This window comes from Anastrepha ludens, chromosome 2, assembly GCF_028408465.1.
Source record: "Anastrepha ludens isolate Willacy chromosome 2, idAnaLude1.1, whole genome shotgun sequence".
NCBI classification, from domain to species: Eukaryota; Metazoa; Arthropoda; class Insecta; order Diptera; family Tephritidae; genus Anastrepha; species Anastrepha ludens.
The window spans coordinates 137,082,921-137,101,023 of NC_071498.1; the positions used below are offsets into that span (position 1 = coordinate 137,082,921).

Sequence of the window (18,103 nt, forward strand, 5' to 3'; positions counted from 1 at the left end):
AAATGACGAAACATTTATCAAATTCATAAAAGATATCTTCAATTTCGATTGTGCATCAGACGTTAATAAGTCAACAACACTAAGAGGCATCATCATCGATTTGCCTTTTTCAGGACACTTTACACTCGAAACACTCCCTTTCATTTCCTACTTTTTCTATCATCGTCCTATTCTCAACAGAGAAATGGTTCATTACCATGCACACAGGAAGAAGGCATATGCAAATACAAGTATGTGAATTTATATACCAACATATGCGCATATACATACATATATATGCTCACTCAAGTAGGACAGAGCCAGATGTCGAACGTTGCCGAACGCGGTGGCCGATTGTGCTCTTTGTCGTTCGTTCCGCGCTCTCGCTTGCAGTTCAAGCACATTAGCTTACATTTGCTTGCGTACGGAATAGATTCGTATATTTGATATGTCCATATGACTTGTATGCATCTTTACATATAGATTTGTTCTTTTTGAAAATTGCGCGAAATTGTATATGTATATGCATGTTTATATACATATATTAGTATACAACATATCTTATAAGGTATATGGTAAATATTACCATAAATTTTTTCCTTCATATATAATAAAAAAATTAATAATAATAACATTAAAACAACAGGTATTATTAACAAACTTGGTTTTATTTTAAATTCTTCAAGTAAATCAAATTAATTATAATCAATAAGAAGGCATATGCAAATACAAATACGTGAATTAATATATGTACATATGCACATATACATACATATATACGCTCACTTAAGTAGGAGAGAGCAAGATGTCGAACGTTGCCGTTCGTTTGCTTTGTCGTTCGTTCCGTGCTTTCGCTTGCAGTTCATTCAAGGTAACGGCAATGAGCAAGGTAACGACAAATGAGCAAGGTAACGACAAATGAGCAAGGTAACGATAAATGAGCAAGGTAACGACAAATGAACAAGGTAACGACACATTTTTTCCTGCGTGCAGCCGGCTAAATCGAATAAATAAATTATCACGTCAAAAATTTTCATACAAGAATATTTTGACGTTTCTTTTAATTTTTTCACAGAGCGCAAATCGAAATAATGTAATGAAAACGATAAAAAACTTGTAACTTGATTTGCATTATCATTTGACACAAAATTTTTATCGAAATCATCATCATTACTACCACTTAGTTCTGCTTCTTCTCCATAATTTTAACACAATACTGCAGAATCTTCGATTAACCTCTTCCATTTCCTTCGCTGACATTCCTTTGTGCCTTGCCGTGTCATTTTCAAATATAACTGAAAATCCGTCAAGTGCTGCTTTTCATTTCTTATTTGAGAATTTCAAAGGTTTCTTTTTTCTGCCAAAATCGAGCTGGCAATCACGACACCTGTAAACAAAATAAAAAGGATATCAGTTACCTAGCAATTCAGCTTTTGTCATGCCAATATTTCTGAATTAAATATACATTCACTTATGTACATATGAAATAATTTTCCACATTATCGTTTGCTTATTGAGGTCTTCTATTATCTAACTGTATGTAATTTCCGGCTATATGCATTTTTTTCATGCGCGTATTTGTGTATTTGTAAATCTCTGTATGTAAAAACAGTCACCTTACTGTAAATATTTGATGACTTTTTCACCTACTTTTTCTTTTGTCCTTTCTTCTTTCTTTTTGTTATATTTGCACATTTTTTATGTAGCTGCTTGAACTGGCTGCTGGTACACGTGTCTGCTACTGTACTTCAGCCTTTGTATTTGAAGGGTTTAACTCTCTACCAACACATACACACATTCTACTTACTCATATCCACGAGTATCCATATAGCATACAAAACAATACCTGCAGTAAACATCCGAACTGTCTCCGTACGTATAAATACTAGTTCTAAATATCCTGGCGAGGTATTCTATGCGAGCCTTAAACTGGTGATAAATGTACGAAGAAATTAGCTGCTTCGAATAAAACCCCTTAAAAGTATATCAGGTTAAATTGGCTGATATCTCATACATCTGAACTGACCCTCAGGGATATCAAGATTATTTTTTTCTACGTCCATTTGTGAGAATTTAGATGACATCCTTTGGAAACTATGCCGGTTGCCCATTTCGACTCTTTCTTCTCCACAAATGACATTGTGGGTTTACTTTTTTATCGAAAATGCTCTTGGGGAGTTACCGAGAATGGTCACTTTAGCTGTAGGTAGGTAAGTGAAATGGTTGAAGTAGCCGTCTGACACCCCCAAATGAGCACTAAAGTGCCGTTTTGATACAAGAGCCAGAGTTGTTGATGTAACAAAGATGGTTGATGGGATCTAGTTTCGAGCTCAAGCTGTCGAAAAAAGAGCACCCAGTCACATTAATCGACCAGCTGCCAACCCGGCGTGAATGGCGTGGAGTCGCCAGAACTTTCTGAGAACTCCGTCTTTTGTACCTGAGGCCAAAGGGTTTTTATAAATAGCACATGAAGCTGTAGCCGGGTAGGTTGGTGCCTGACTACCATTCGGAATTCAGGGAGAACGTAGGTTCGAATCTCGGTGAAGCACCAAAATTAGGAAAAACATTTCTCTAATAGCGGTCGCCCCTCCATCGGTAGGCAATGGCCAACCTCCGAGTGTATTTCTGCCATGAAAAAGCTGCTCATAAAAAATATCTGCGGTTCGGAGTCGGCTTCAAACTGTAGGTCCCTCCATTTGTGGAACAACATCAATACGCACGGCACAAATAGGAGGAGGAGCTCGGCCAAACACCCAGAAGGGGTGTACGCGCCAATGGTATATATACACATGAAGAAATGGACCTGCAGTTGTTTTGCGCTTTCCTGAGATATGATTTCCACTTTAACAACTTACTTGATCAGGTAGGAGACGTTTGAGAGCTATACAGTCGACCCCTTTCTGGCAAGCTCATCAGCAAATTCATTTCCCTCTACGTGCCTATGTTCTGGAACCCAGATCAGATAAATCTTACCAGCACATCCAAGAGATTTGAGTTCCTCCTTACAGATTTGGTTTTCTTCTGCATCGTCAGAGCATTGATTGCAGTTTGGCTATCAGAAAAAATGTTAATATCACCTCGCTTCAGCATTTCCTGAGGATTCTGCATGCCTGCATGAATCACAAAGACTGCCTGAAAAAACTCTCTATATTCGACTGTTTTGAAGAAATAAATAAGTTGGTTGATTTAAAGAAAATACCTGCTTTGACTCCCGATTCCATCATGGAGCCGTCAGTGAGAACAGAGGCACCAGCCTCGGTACAAATTTTCTCCTGGATCCAGTCCAGCCTACTTGGAAAGTTTGCTCTGCAACGACCCTCAAACTCCAGTTTGCAGATAGAGAGATCTGTCCGAAGCTCAGAGAAACGCGGTGTTAACTGCCTTAAACTGCTACCATGTCCCTTGAGAGGTCGCCTCCATAGGTTAATCGTCTTTAAGCTGACTGCACTTTGAGCAGCTATGGAAATAACATGAAAGTCGATGGGACGTAAGTGCAAAATGACATTCAAAATAGCACTGAGACAAGTTCTGCATACGCCGGTGATACTGATCCAAGCAGTTCTTTGCACATTCCCCATTTTAGTGATAGTATAGCCCTTCCGAAGAGTTTCCCACCAAACCAGGTATCCATACGTTAAAATTGGCAGAAGCACTACGTTTTACATCCAAAGAACGATCCGTGGCTTGAGTTCATATTTTATTGCGAACGTAGATTTGCAGGACTATAAAGCTATACTGGCCTTCTTTATCAGATTTTCAATGTGTTGGTTCCAGCTGTAGGGGCACTCATATTTTATGCTTGGACGACAACTCAAATGTAAATAACTGAAAATAGTTGCTGGGTAGGGAAAGCTATAAAATATTGCTTACGAGAATTTACACTTCTATTCATGTATGTGTGTGAGTGTATGTGTACATGAGTGATAAAGTAATTTTATTTTACTACCGTTCACGCTTTTTGGTTTGATAAAAATTATTGTTAGTTTGATTGCTTTAATTGCCATTACCATTTTTGTGATTACCGTTAGCTGTAATGACCAACACGCCGTAACGAAGGCAGTGAATTAGCGCACCGAGGAACAATTTATTGGCAGACAAAAGATATAAATTAAGGGCTCTACGTTAGAGCTCCCTGAAAAATAGAGATTCTAGCACACCCAGTTGTTCAAAAAGTTATGAATTAGTCTACTGCTCATATATGTATGTATGGATGTATTTAGTGCCGTGTTCTTTCCGTGAATTATGTATGACTATTTAGCATTCCTAACCAAAGTGTGACATAATTGAAAAAATTTGGATATGAAGAAAAGAAAGAAAACTACGAACAGTCAAAGAAAATAATACCTTTTGTGTAAAACTTTTGCGAAACGGTTCCAAACCGTTTTATGGTCGATCTTTAGCTCCTGGGCGATGCTACGACTACTAACAAGCCGGTCAACTTTAGTTATTTCTGCGATTTTATCGACATTTTCTTTAAAACCCAAAATGCCTAAATGCCCAGCGGCCTGGCTTGCATTTTCGAATTTTCGCCTTTATCAAAGAAAAACTGTAAAATGTTCCGATTTTTTTTCGTTGACCTCCATTGTTAATACCCCCACAGCTGAATAGAACAGATAAAAAATAGTAAACTATCTATTAGGTGCGCAACTAAGTTCTCGCTGTTTTTTTACAACTTTATTCTGAAAAAATGGTCACAAGTGAATCATTGAAAGTATTGCCCATCGCTGGCTATTACTTTTCCCCATCTTTCTGGTAGGTCTCGCATGCCGTCGCGGTAAAACGGTTCATCTTTTGAGGCTATCCGCGGATCAAGCCATTTATTGATGCCTTCATATGAGTGGAACTGCTGGTCAGCTAGACCATGTGCCATCGATCGGAACAGGTGATAATCGGACGGCGCAATATCTGGAGAATATGGCGGGTGGGGTAGGATTTCCCATTTCAGTGTTTCCAGGTAGGTTTTAACGGCCAACGGTTTTGCAACGTGAGGCCGAGCATTGTCATGCTGTAGAATCACTTTTTCATGCCTCTCCGCGTACTGCGGCCGCTTCTTGCGCAGTGCTCGGCTCATTCGCATCAATTGAAGTCGATCTTCAGTGATTGTTTCGCTTGGTTTTAAGCAGTTCATAATAAATAACACCAACTTGCTCTCACCAAATACATAGCATAACCTTCGCAGCGTGAATATTCGGCCGAGGCGACGACGTAGAAGCATGACCGGGCAGTCCCATGACTTTCTTTTCTTTGGATTGCTGTAATGAATCCATTTCTCATCAACCGTCACGATGCGATGAAGAAAACCCTTCCTTTTTTGCCGCTGGAACAGTTGTTCCCAGGCGAAAAAACAACGTTCAACATCCCTTGGTTTTATCTCATAACGAGCTCAAGTCCCCTGTTTCTGAATCATTCCCGAAGCATGCAATTGCTTGGAAATGGGTTGGCGGGAAACTCCTGATACTGAAGCAAGCTCTTCTTACGTTTGACACGGATCCTCATTGAGCAATGCCTCCAATTCAGCGTCTTCAAAGGTTTTTGGCCTTCCTTCACACGGACGATCGCGGACATTAAAATGATCGTCTTTGAAGCGACTGAACCAATCTCGGCACATTGTTTCACTTAAAGCGGCATCTGCATAAACTTTTTGTAGCTCTCGATGTCTCGAATGAAAGAGGAAAATCAAAACTTCCCGCAAATGGCGATTATTCGGCACAAAATCAGACATTTTCACAAAACCAAAACAAAATCACTAATGTTTCGAAGCAGTTTGTTTGCCATATCTAAAAACTTGGTTTATGACGTTTAGGTTATGTTAGAGTCGACTAGCACACACTGCTGGCGGCATCTATTGGCAAACAGCGGGAACTTAATTAGTTGCGCAACTAATAGTTTATTGTGCACCGACAATTATTGAATTTACAATTCCAAGAAAAGAATGTGCACAAAAAATATCAAATGTTAACCTAAAGACCGCTGTAAGCACTAAATATTTTAATCCTCCTGCAGGATGACTTTTATCTGATTCTTGTGTGAGAACTTGCGATTTCGGATTTCTTTTTCCAAATGACTCCAAAGGTGTTCAATTGAGTTAAAATCTGGGGACTGTGGCGGGGTTTTTTTTATTTTTGGGCAATTATGGAGCAGCCAAAGCTTAGTATTAATCGCGCTATGTTTGGGGTCATTGTCCTGATAGAATTTAAATCTATTTGACAGACCCAATTTTTCTGCGGTTGGCTGTAAATTTTGCTTTAGGAGATCAATATATTTTCGGTGGTCCATGATCAGATCAATAAATGCTAAATTGCCATCATCTGGTGCCGCCAAGAATCCCCATAAGGGCGGTTCGATTAAAAAATCGCTCATTGCTCTGTGAAAATCGTATTCTAGGGATCAAAATAAGAAACTTTGCCGAAGGAACCATACCTCTAAAACGAATTCTGATGCCCCCAATTTAAAAATATCACCATTTACGGCCTTTACATGAAAAAATCAGCTAAATGGCTATGTTTTTTTCTTTATTTTTATTTACTTATTTATAATAATATCTATTTTTTCTCTTAAGAAATTTATTTAGTCAGAACATATGTAAATGAAAAAATTAATTTAAGTGAGTTATAGAAAAGATACTAAAAAGTTCAACCCAAATTGGGGGACATCAGAATTCGTTTTAGAGGTATGGTTCCTTCGGCAAAGTTTCTTATTTTGATCCCTAGAATATGATTTTCACAGAGCAATGGGCGATTTTTTTGCCCCACAAATCGACCCGGCCTAATCCCCATACCATAACACCACCTTCACCACGTTTCACCGTTGGTATGACATTTTTTTCTTCCAATTCTGTGTTAGGCCTACGATACACCAGAACTTTGCCATCACATCCAAAAAGGTTGTATTTACTTTCGTCGGCAAAAATTACATCCATACAAAACTCAATGGGCTTATTTACGTGTTCCTTCGCAAAGTCGAATCTTATCTTTCTATTTTTCTTTGAAATGTGTGGTTTCTTTCTGGCTGATCGCGCATGGAAGTCATGGTTTCTTAGCACATTTCTTAGTGTTTGGGAAGTAACAGATACGTCCATGTGCGCCTCAGTGAATTTTGGCATTACTTTTCGTATCTTTTCTCACTTCCCGCACGATTCGCCGTTCATCTATTTCCGTAAGCTTGCGAGGTCGACCAGTCCTTTCCTTGTTTATTACAGTGTTTTCTGTCTTGAATTTTATGATATAAAGAAAAGTAGTTCTTGGTTTCTGAACAATTTCTGCTATGCTTTTTTCGGTCTTTCCTAAATTGATGTATTATTAAATTTCTTACATCTAGAGAAGTTTCTTTGCTTTTACGTCCCATCTTCGGGAACACTTTTACAAAAATGAGTAAAAAATGCTTGTAAGTAATAAACAAGAATTCTAACGGTATTTTTACCAACAAAAATAAAAAATAATACAAAATATATATTCACTATAAAAGAAAAACAACGGTTGCCGAATACTTGTTTGCTTTGGAATCTGTGCGGTCTTATCCAAAAATATGACTGAGTGTTAAAATGTGAAATATTGGTTAATTTTATAACGGTATATTCTGAAATACTTACCACACAACGTTTTTTGGCGGTGAAGCTCCATCAAGGACCAGTGTTTATCGATGGTATGGTGAATTCAATCGTGGTCGTAGTTCACTCCAAGACGAATTTCGTGAAGGTCGTCCAAAATCAGTTGTTGTTCCGAAAACCATTGATGCTGTGCCCGAACTGATATTGCAAGATCGTCATGTGACCTATCGTGAGATTGAGGCAATCTTTGGCATTAGTAGGACCAGCATACATTCAATATTGCATAAACATTTGACTGTCAAAAAAATTTGTTCGCGTTGGATCCCACACAATTTGTCAATCGCTCAAAAAAAGGCTCGTGTCGATTGGTCGAAGGAAATGCTCAAAAAATACGATCGCGGGCCTTCGAAACACGTCTATGAGCCCGAAAGTAAACAGCAGTCGACTGTAAGGGTGTTTCAAGATGAGCCAAATCCAACAAAAGTTTGCCTGTTTTTTCGTAAAAACTGGACATGTCGCAACCGTACCACTAGAACAACGCAGAACAGTAAATTCTGAGTGGTACACAACCATTTGTTTGCCAGTTGTCTTCCAAGAAATTAGGAAAACCAATCGCCAAAGACGGATCACTCTTCACCAGGACAATGCGAGCTCTCACACATCGGCTCAAGCAACTGCATTTTTGAGCACCCGAAACATCGAATTAATGGGTCATCCGCCGTATAGTCCTGACTTGGCACCGAATGACTTCTTTTTATTCCCGTACGTAAAAACAAACTGAGAGGTCAACTTTTTCGACACCTGAAGAAGCGGTTGCGGCATTCAGAATGCATGTTTCGGAGGTACCTCATTCAGAGTGGCAAAAGTGCTTCGACAATTGGTTCAAACGCATGCAAAAGTGTATAGATCTTCATGGAGAATATTTTGAAAAACAATAAAGTGATTTTCGATGATTAAAATTTGTTTTTGTTCTCTAATCCCGGCATATAAAAGGCACCCCTCGCATCACAATCAGAAACTTCAGCATTTTTAAAGAATACTAGCATTTTGAAATCAATTTTAAAAAATTACTTTAATGTCGAATGGTTTTTTGACCGCTGTATGTATGTATATACTCGTAAATATGTGATTCCTTATTTTGTGTGAGATAAAAATGTAGGATCGGTTTTTTTCTTCATTACATTAAAAAACTATTTCGCCCTTTTAGCTCCTTCCGCCAGTACAAATATGCTTTGGGCGAGAAAAAAATGTCCGCCACGCTGTCCCACTTTGGCTTGAAGCCACTGTACGCAAATACTTATTTCGCTTGCCATATAAGTTTTTTGCTTTATTCGCATTTGTTAGTGCGTAGACACATAACATATGCACATATTTAATAAGCCTTCCTGAGTTCCGAAGAAAAACATAAACAAAACAGAAGCAAAACAAAACAAAACGAAATTATGTTAAAACATGCAAATATGCATATTAGCTTTGATTAACAACATAATTTTGATTCACTTTTTTTTCACAACTGCCTCATCGTACCCCACCCACTCAAATCATTTGCGTATTATTGCCCTGAATTTTTGTATGCGTACTCCAACAGTTGTCTCTTTATCCTCACTTACGAGTACAAGGCGAGCGCGACTATCCTTTGCTTCTGAATTGGGCCATCATTTATTGCTTGTGCTCCCTGCTTAACTGCTCATTATGTTTCAACACAGTTTTTTATTTGGTTTTTTATTTGAGATATTTCATATGAATATCTGCCATTCCATGTGGAAATATTTCATATGAAATGGTTATTTCAACGCGTCGCAAGGTGATGATTGTCAATTAGTCTTTAGTTTGCGTGTTACTGCTCCTCTGTTCGGCGGAACTATTTCACATTTATTTTATTGCTTTTTGGTTGGTACAAGGTGGCATTTAATGTCTACTCTGAATTGATTGGTCGCGCTGGCATGCATATCTAATGTGTACATATCTACATACATATAAAGTATCTAAGTATCGAAAAAACTTTGTCACATTTTGAATGCCAGTTGGGGGTTATTTGTCATGTGAATAGAGTGAAACTCTAGTAGGTGAATGTAAGAAATTTCAACAATTTACCTGTGGAGGAATCCACTTGTATCGAATTGGCTCATTTCTGTTGGATTTGAAACCATGAATTCCTTGGATTACTTATTTTTTCGATATATGCAGCTGGTGAATTTTACATAGCCCTATCCAAGGAAGTGTCGCCTGTTTCAAGTAGTACTCCCATTTCAATAGTTCGGAAGTAGTAGTAAATTCGACAAATGATGCAAAGTACGCGGCGCGTTGCTTAATCGATAGTTTCGAATTTATAGCGGGAAGTAGATAAAGGAAATAGATAAAAAAAGAATAATAAATCAAGACTTCAACAGATGCGTTTGAAACAAAGTATCTGATGGATCTCGGGGTCACTAATTGTAAATTCCAAGCTAGTTTTCAAAAATTAAAAATGGCGTATTTTAAACTTCTATGAATTATAAAGGGTGGTTAAATTTCAAGGGCCGATGTTGAATGTGAACTACACCTAAACGTCAACAACACCGTTGGACTTCTTTCTTTGAAGTTATTTGAAAGAAAAGGTGTACATCGATAATCCAGCAACAATTCAAGAGCTAAAGGATGGGACAATTCGGCACATTAGCGACATAGAACCTCAATTATGCCTCAGCGTCATCGAAAATTTGGACTATCGGATGGAGGTGTGCCGTCGAAGTCGCGGCAGCCATTTGGCCGATATTTTGTTTTACTCGTAGTTGAGCTATACCAATATTATCATAATAAAGAGAAACAACAATAATTTCTTAAAAAAAATGTATTTTATTCAAAATCAACACCGGCCCTTAAAACTTAACCACACTTTAGATAAGGAACTATTTGCATTTAGTGGTCTTTGGAGGTGTGCCGCCGAGGCTGCGGAGGCCGCTTGGACGATATTTTGTCCTACGCGTAATTGAGTCATATTAATATTATCATAATAAAGAGAAATGGGAATAATTTCGAAAAAAGTTGTATTCTATTCAAAATTAATACCGGCCCTTCAAACTTAACCACCCTTTACTATACTTTATAATCTATGGACAATACAAATACCCGTCAAGGTGAGGAAGGAGTATAACGTTGGCATGCTCAAAATTAGCTTTTAATTCCACAATCATAACTCAAAATTAAAAACAAAAACATTTAGCAAAACATTGCCCTTAATATACACAGTGAAATTAATTATACACACGAAAATTTAGGATATTTTCAGGATTTTTTTTTTTAATTTTAATCTTTTTCTTTTACATACAAAAATGAAAAAAAAATTAGTTTTAATAATTTCAAAATTTGCGCTGAAGTTAACCCTTCCGAAAAAGTGAACCTAGACGGTGTTGTACATTTTGGCTCTTCTATTTATCTGAAACACAAATGCCAAAAAAATGATTAATCAGTGTGACTTGTCCCATACTAAACGGTTTTCCAATAAGAGGTGTTATTTTGATATTCAAAGAAAAATGCTATTTTTTAATACAAATGATCGGATGTTTGTTTCATTACAAAGAGGAAGGTATGCCGTTAATTGTGGAAAATAACATCGGTCAAATGACCACCACACTTACACGACAATATCCTCTTCATAAAATTTTCAAGAACCGAATTGCAAAGTGGTTGCCCTAAGCCCTCGATAGCCTCACGAATTCGATCTTTGAGGTCTTGAATCGACCTTGTGAATTTGAAACTCTAAAATTCGGGGTTTTTTTCAGTTAAAAAAATGGGGGTTTTCTCTAAGTCAGCCAAAATTTTAGCCTCCCTTAAACTGCCGGAAACGTGCAGCGTTTTTCAAGCAGAGCTCTTCGCGATTCTGCAAACACGCAAAATGCTTCGGGATCGCTGTTGTGATTGCGACATTAATACTTCTTCCAATAGTCAATAGACCGTGCAGGAAGCATTTCCCTTATCTGGGTTCCTGGGCACAGAATATAGAGGGAAATGAAATTGCCAATGAGCTTGTCAGGAAGAGGTCGACAGAACCGGTTTCAGTTGTTCCAGACATCTCAGACATCAATGACCCCTTGACCGTTGTTAAAGGCAAACTGCACAATTTCTTTCTCAAAAAAGCGCAAGATAGATGAAGGTCGCTCTCATCGTGGGCTATTTCAAAAACACCATGGCCTCAATACGATAGAAACAGAACGCCTAAGGTGACGGGAATTCCAAACTCATTGCTGTGTTCACTAGTCACATTGGTGCTCGGTACTCATGCGGAGAAGCTTGGACTTCCGTACAACCCCTATTGAAGTGAAAGAGACTGTTGAGCACTTGCCCTGCAAATGTCCGGCTCTGGCGGCTAGGCGCTTGAGAGTCCTTAGCGTGCCCTTTGGGGATGGCTTGAGGAAATTCTCCTGCCTAGATCCCCTTTCTTTTCTCCACCACATGAACATCACTGGGCGGCTGTAGATGGTTTTCTCTTCCTTTTCCCTCTTTTTCGCAGGTAGTGGTCCACATTATGTAAGTAAGTGCTACTTGATGTGTACCTGTGGTTCTCTTGCCATCTACCCTACCTACCTACTTAATCAAAAGAAAAAGAAATAATGAAATAATAATATGATTCTAGTACGGGAGATAGCCCTTGTTGTTGTGAACAATATATTAAATTTCAGACGATTCGGATGAATAGTATTTTTTTTTGTTTTTTGATAACATCAAGTCGTAAAAAGAGTTTTGAGGTTGAGTTTAAAATCTTGAGACTGGCGGAGTGACGAATCTGACTCTGCATGCTAAAACGGCTGTGGAATCGAAAATACTGGGAATATCTCTTCAAAGATTTGACAGTATTTTCTTAAAAGCCTATCCATTCGAAATATAAAACCAAAATCGTTTTTTTTTTTTAATTCTAGACCACCGAGACCTCTTAAGTGTTTTTAGAATAAATGAAAAAAGTAGTTAAATACATATCGGGGAGAAATATGTGGTTAAGATATTTATAATAAAATTGTCCGAGGAATAATTTTTCAGAATATTCTAGTCCATTGACCTTCGCATGAAAGGATAGTTTTAGTCCCTTGTTTGGAAAGTCCGATTAAAATGGCATTTTGAAGATCGCTAGAGTTTTGAAATGTTCTTGAAAATTATTTGCCATAAAATTTCACTGGGGACCTCCGCAGACAAAATCTTTATACAAGTGTACAGAATATAAATATAAGCTTTATTTTATATTTCATTTATATGTATATGTAAGTACATAACTGTAGCTCTTTTCGGTAGTGAAATCTTCACTGGAATCATAGCTGTTATCATCACCATCATCAATTTCTCATTCTCCCATTGGAGCATAAGGGCTCGTTAAAACATCTCCATCTTGTTCTGTTCGTAGTCTGCAGCTTAATTTCCATCCACGTCTTTCCAGACTCTTCGACTTACTTCTGAACCGTTCTTGTTCATGACATTTTTGGGCGATCAACCTTGCGAACACCTTGTGGGTTCTAGTCCAGAGCTTGCCAACAAATTTCACTTGCATCCTTGCGAAGCGTATGCCCAATTCACCTTCACTTTCATAGCTTCATCAAGTCAGCTATCGGTTGAGTTTTGCAAATCACGGACAGCTCGGCATTGCTTATGGCACTGGAGAACCATATCTTAAATATCCTGCGCAAACATCTTTTGCGCTGCTTTGTTCAAAATCTAGATGTTTGCAAGCCAGGTTTCTGAGCCATACTCGTACAAGGGGACTGACAAAACATTTGACTTGAAAATTTGGAGTTTTGTGTGCACGCTGAAGACCATCGATGACCATATGGAGCGAAGTTGTGCGCACGCGCCGTTTGCTTTACTTATTCTGGCAGTAGCATCTAACTTAGCACTATCTTCAGTGGCTATGATGCTGCATAAGTATAAAAAAGTATCTACGCTACAAAGAAAACGAACCATTACGTCTAGACCGCCTAGATCTACATCGCCTTGGTTTTTTCGTGTTTTATTTTCAAACTTGCCCTTAGTGATGTTGAGAATAAGTTGTCCATTTTGGTTTGCATATCGGAGTAATTGACGGATAAGAGGCAGATATCATCGGCGTAAGCGATCAGTTCCAATGAATACCTCTAATTTTCCCTTCGATGTAGCTTCAAGATATCATCAATCACAATCAGAAATACCAACGGAGATAAAAGACAGCCTTGTCGTACTGCAATACTGGTGGGTATACACTTTTGCACAAGTTATTATTATGCAAAATTCGGCATTTAAAGTTGTGAGCGCAAAAGAGCGTAATCAATTTCATTGGGATATTCCGAGAGTGTAGCACATCCCATATGCTGTTACGAGAAGCTGTGCTGTAGTCTACAAACGTTAGTTGGCGGGTTGTCTGCTAGTCTTGCGCTTGTTCTGGAATGATACGCAGAGTGCTAATTTGATCGATTGGTTGATTTTAAAGCCTGTTTGCTGTTTCCCCAAAGTGTTGTCTATGGTGATTTTCATGCGACTGAACAGCACACTGGATAGAATCTTTGACGCTATTGACAGCAGCAGTATTCCCCTATAATTTTTGCAGAGCGACAGGTCACCCTTCCTTGGTAGCAGATCATCTTTCCTTGGTACCAGCTCACCTTTCCTTGGTACCAGGTCACTTTTCCTTGGTACCAGGTCACCTTTCCTCGGTACCAGGTCAACTTTCCTTGTTACCAGGTCACCTTTCCTTGGTACCAGCTCACCTTTCCTTGGTACCAGGTCACCTTTCCTTGGTACCAGGTCATCTTTCCTTGGTACCAGGTCACCTTTCCTTGGTACCAGGTCATCTTTCGTTGGTACCAGGTCACCTTTCCTTGATACCAGGTCACCTTTCCTTGGTACCAGCTCACCTTTCCTTGGTACCAGGTCACCTTTCCTTGGTACCAGGATACCTTTCTTTGACCAGGATGCCTGGTAAGCAAACATCGGTTAGCTTTTCTTCATCCCAGATAGCGTTAAAAATAGGTTGAAGAAGATTTGTAGTCTGCTCTGGGCAAGCCTTAGAAACATCTGCTGGAAGACCGTGGCAGCCGGCCGCCTAGTTGCTTTTCAGAGATTTTATAGCAGTGAGTATCTCCTATTTGATGGGCGGAGAAGCAGATATTTCGGACGAGGAGGAGGAATTACGGCATGAAGGTTCCAACATCGGTCCATCTAAGCCACTTTCTGGATTTAGAGTGTTGGTGTTATCAGACTTTTGGTCAAACATGAGCATCTTGAGAATATAGTCTGAAATCTTCATGCGGAAGTTCCCAATATTATAGCGTCTACAGCCAATTAACTAGGTAGAGAGCGGTCCGCGCACTCCTGTACCTAAAAAATTTAAACTCATTTATCTCGAAACGACTTTTTTCGGCACGGCGGGGATGAAAACAAAAAAAATACCGAATCACTTGAAATTTGGAAATGTTGTTCACAACATGTATCGCTATCGTCGGAACTAGAATCATAATTTTATTTAAATAATTTCCAATTTTTTAAACTAAAAAACTAGTGAAAAAAACCCGGTCTTACGAACTTTTATTCAAAAGTGCGTTGTTTTGTCAATTTTTCATTTTTTCCATTTGTTCTAGTTCCGACCATAAGTGCACCCTTTCTGATTAAGAATCTTCTTGAATTTTGTGTTTCAGAAGAGTAGAAGTCTCGAAAAAAAAATTTTTTGTATGCTCAATAAACGTACTAATAAGCCCAAAAAGTTGAAACATCGTTTTTTAAATTTTTAATGGCAAACAAAATCGTGAAAATAGGTGAAATTTTCGTCCTCTAGACCACCGGGTACCCTTAATCTTTTATATTGAAAAAAAATATTTTTTTTTTAAAATTAGCATAACCCTGGCATAATCAGTTTTCTCTCTTCCTACAAATTTTTGATTTTCGTCTTCTGACTCTTTTTGTTTTAGCGTGCGTGATGCAGATAAATGGATAATATACGCAGCTATACCGTTACTGTCAGCAAATTTGTCAAGCCCTGCATTTTTATTACACATTTGCTCTTTTTATTACCCCTACGTTGCATAGTTTTGGGCGCTGCCATGAAAAGTGCTACGCTCTCTTTTTGTTGCAGTAGTTTTGTTTTGGTTTCGTTTACCTTTAAACACTTTCACTACGCTTTACTCAATTACTCTTTATTTATTGCATTTATATCTTTCCCGTTTAGCTTACCTCTTTGAGCCATTTTATGTTGGCACTTGCGTCCTGCTTCATATTACAACTGCGCCAACCAGATTTTATGATATGTCGCCTCCTAGCAGAGCTTTGTTACAGACGAGGCGTAAAAGAAAAATAAAAGAAAAGTAAATAAATATTGTATATCTGAAAACAAGAAAGAAAAAAAATCGTTAGTTTCAGTTTACGACCAATTTCGTGTGTAAACGTTGCACTTAAATGCAAAGTGGCGTTAAATTTCGATGCCTGTGTATAAACCGACACACACACAAACGCAAATATACACACATTTATGTAGGGACAAACTGTTTTTATATTATTGCCGTGCCTACCGGCTCTATATGTTGAAAATTTTCTATATTTTTGCCAAGCAGCCGTGGGTTGCTTAGTGGGTTTGTGCGCGACTACTATTTGGTTGGACCGATTTCGGCACCCACTGTGACATGAAACATAAAATCAGGGAAAGGTTGTTTTTAATAGCGATTGCCACTCAGTTGTCAGTGGCATATCTCTGTAATGTGAAAATATTCCAAAAAAATAGGCACTAGTCTGTGAGTTCCTCAACAAAAGCAAGATGCACTCCACTAATTGGAGCAGAATTTTGGTCAAACAGTTAAAAAGTGGTATAAGCATCAATTATAATTGGGTGCAACGATTTTCTTCGACTGCATTTCTGGCAGTTTTGAAGTCTTCATTCATAAAAATTTAGTCTATGAAAATACGAGTTTCTTCCACACTATAGGCGAATCAAAAGTTTATTACTAAGGCAACCTTAAGGAAGATCTTCTGAATGATGGAATGATGGATGATTCACAAACGAATGTAGCATTTTCCATAATGGAACGTTCGAAAGTTTAAGTGTCGACGGATTAAAGAACTGTGCACAGTTCCGCCTAACAAAGCCTAGTGTTGATTAAGATTCCCTAAAAATTTGCACCACGTAACTAACTATTAAATGTGAAATTCGATGAAAAAATAATGCGAACTTTTTTTTGTTTCATCAACAAATAAATAAATATAATTGGCGCGTACACCCTTTTTGGGTGTTTGGCCGAGCTCCTCCTCCTATTTGTGCCGTGCGTCTTGATGTTGTTCCATCATCAGCAAACATCATCACCAACAAAACATTCTGAATATTAGCAAAAGTGATGTTAAAGCGTTTTTTTAATATTAAAAGAAAAGTGATTCTTAGAGATGCAAATTATCAATGCCCAGATTGCTTTATGCTTGCTTGTCGTTCAGGTCTTTGATGAAAGAAACAATTTTCAAACTAACTGCTTAGAGCAAAAAATTAGCCTCAGAAAAGCAATTACCTACGTCAGAATAAGCAGAACAAATAGTAATTGGCCTATAATATGATACTTACCTGAGGAACCCGCAGAAGTAACAAAGAGAGGTATGACAACACGTCGCCTGTTAAAGGGATTGGATTTAACCCATTGAAGGAAACCCGAATAAAATCCAAAGCAAGCCAATTTGCTGATTAAGCTAGAATGAGATGCCGCGTTGAAAGCTTTTGAAAAATCTATGTATGTGTACAGTCAACCTGAAATCCTCCTGCAAAATACGTACTGCAGTATTCACTAAAATCAGCTAAGTTAGCAACTGTTGAACGATTAGAAACAAATCCATGCGGATCACGGAAGATTAAACAGCGGCGAGATTAGTCAGAATACAATAAAATTTTAAATATTTTCTAAATTTTATTGCAAAAATAATATTTTCGTAAAAAATTTTTATTAAAACTTGTAATATTTTTTACGAATAAAAATTGTTCTATGAATAAAAGAAAAAATTTATGAAGAAAAAAATTTTATTGAAAATTTTATTAAACTATTTTTTACGAATTAAATTAAAGTAATTAAATTAAATTACAATTAAAAACACGTTTTTTTTTTGGAAAAAAAAATTTTAAGAAAAAGAACGTTTTTTTTATGAAAAAATAGTAATATTTTTTTATGATTAAAAAAAATTTATGAATAAAAAATTTTTTTTTTAATTTGATAAAAAAATTTAATAAAAATAGAAATTTTTACTAATTAAATTAAAGTAATTAAATTAAATTACAAATAAAAAAAGGTGTTTTTTATGAAAATGTTTTTTTTTTTTGTGAAAAGGTTTGTTTTTTATGAAAACTTTTTGTTTTATGAAAAAAACGTTTTTTTATGAAAGATATAGTAATAGTTTTTATGAATAAAAATGGTAATATTTCTTATGAATAAAAAGTGTGTGGTAATATGTTTTTTGAATAAAAATTGTAATATTTTTTCATGAATAAAAAAATTTTTATGAGGAAAAAATTTTATTAAAAATTTAATAGAAATATTTTTTACGAATTAAGTTAAAGTAATTAAATTAAATTCCAATTAAAAAAAAGATGTTTATGAAGAAGTTTGTTTTATGAAAAAAAAA

General features: G+C 37.2%; 1 protein-coding gene and 1 long non-coding RNA gene across 2 annotated transcripts in view; one reads left to right on the forward strand and one right to left on the reverse strand.

Moving 5' to 3' along the window:
- LOC128855052 (cytotoxic granule associated RNA binding protein TIA1) overlaps positions 1–18,103 on the forward strand; it is a 194,195-nt gene that overhangs the window by 135,005 nt on the left and 41,087 nt on the right. The gene's annotated exons all lie outside the window — the stretch shown is intronic.
- Positions 664–3,478, reverse strand: LOC128855418 (uncharacterized). Its single transcript, XR_008453717.1, has 3 exons — positions 3,179–3,478; positions 2,835–3,111; positions 664–1,366 (listed from the first exon to the last, which is right to left on the reverse strand). It is a non-coding gene; the product is annotated as an uncharacterized LOC128855418 (long non-coding RNA).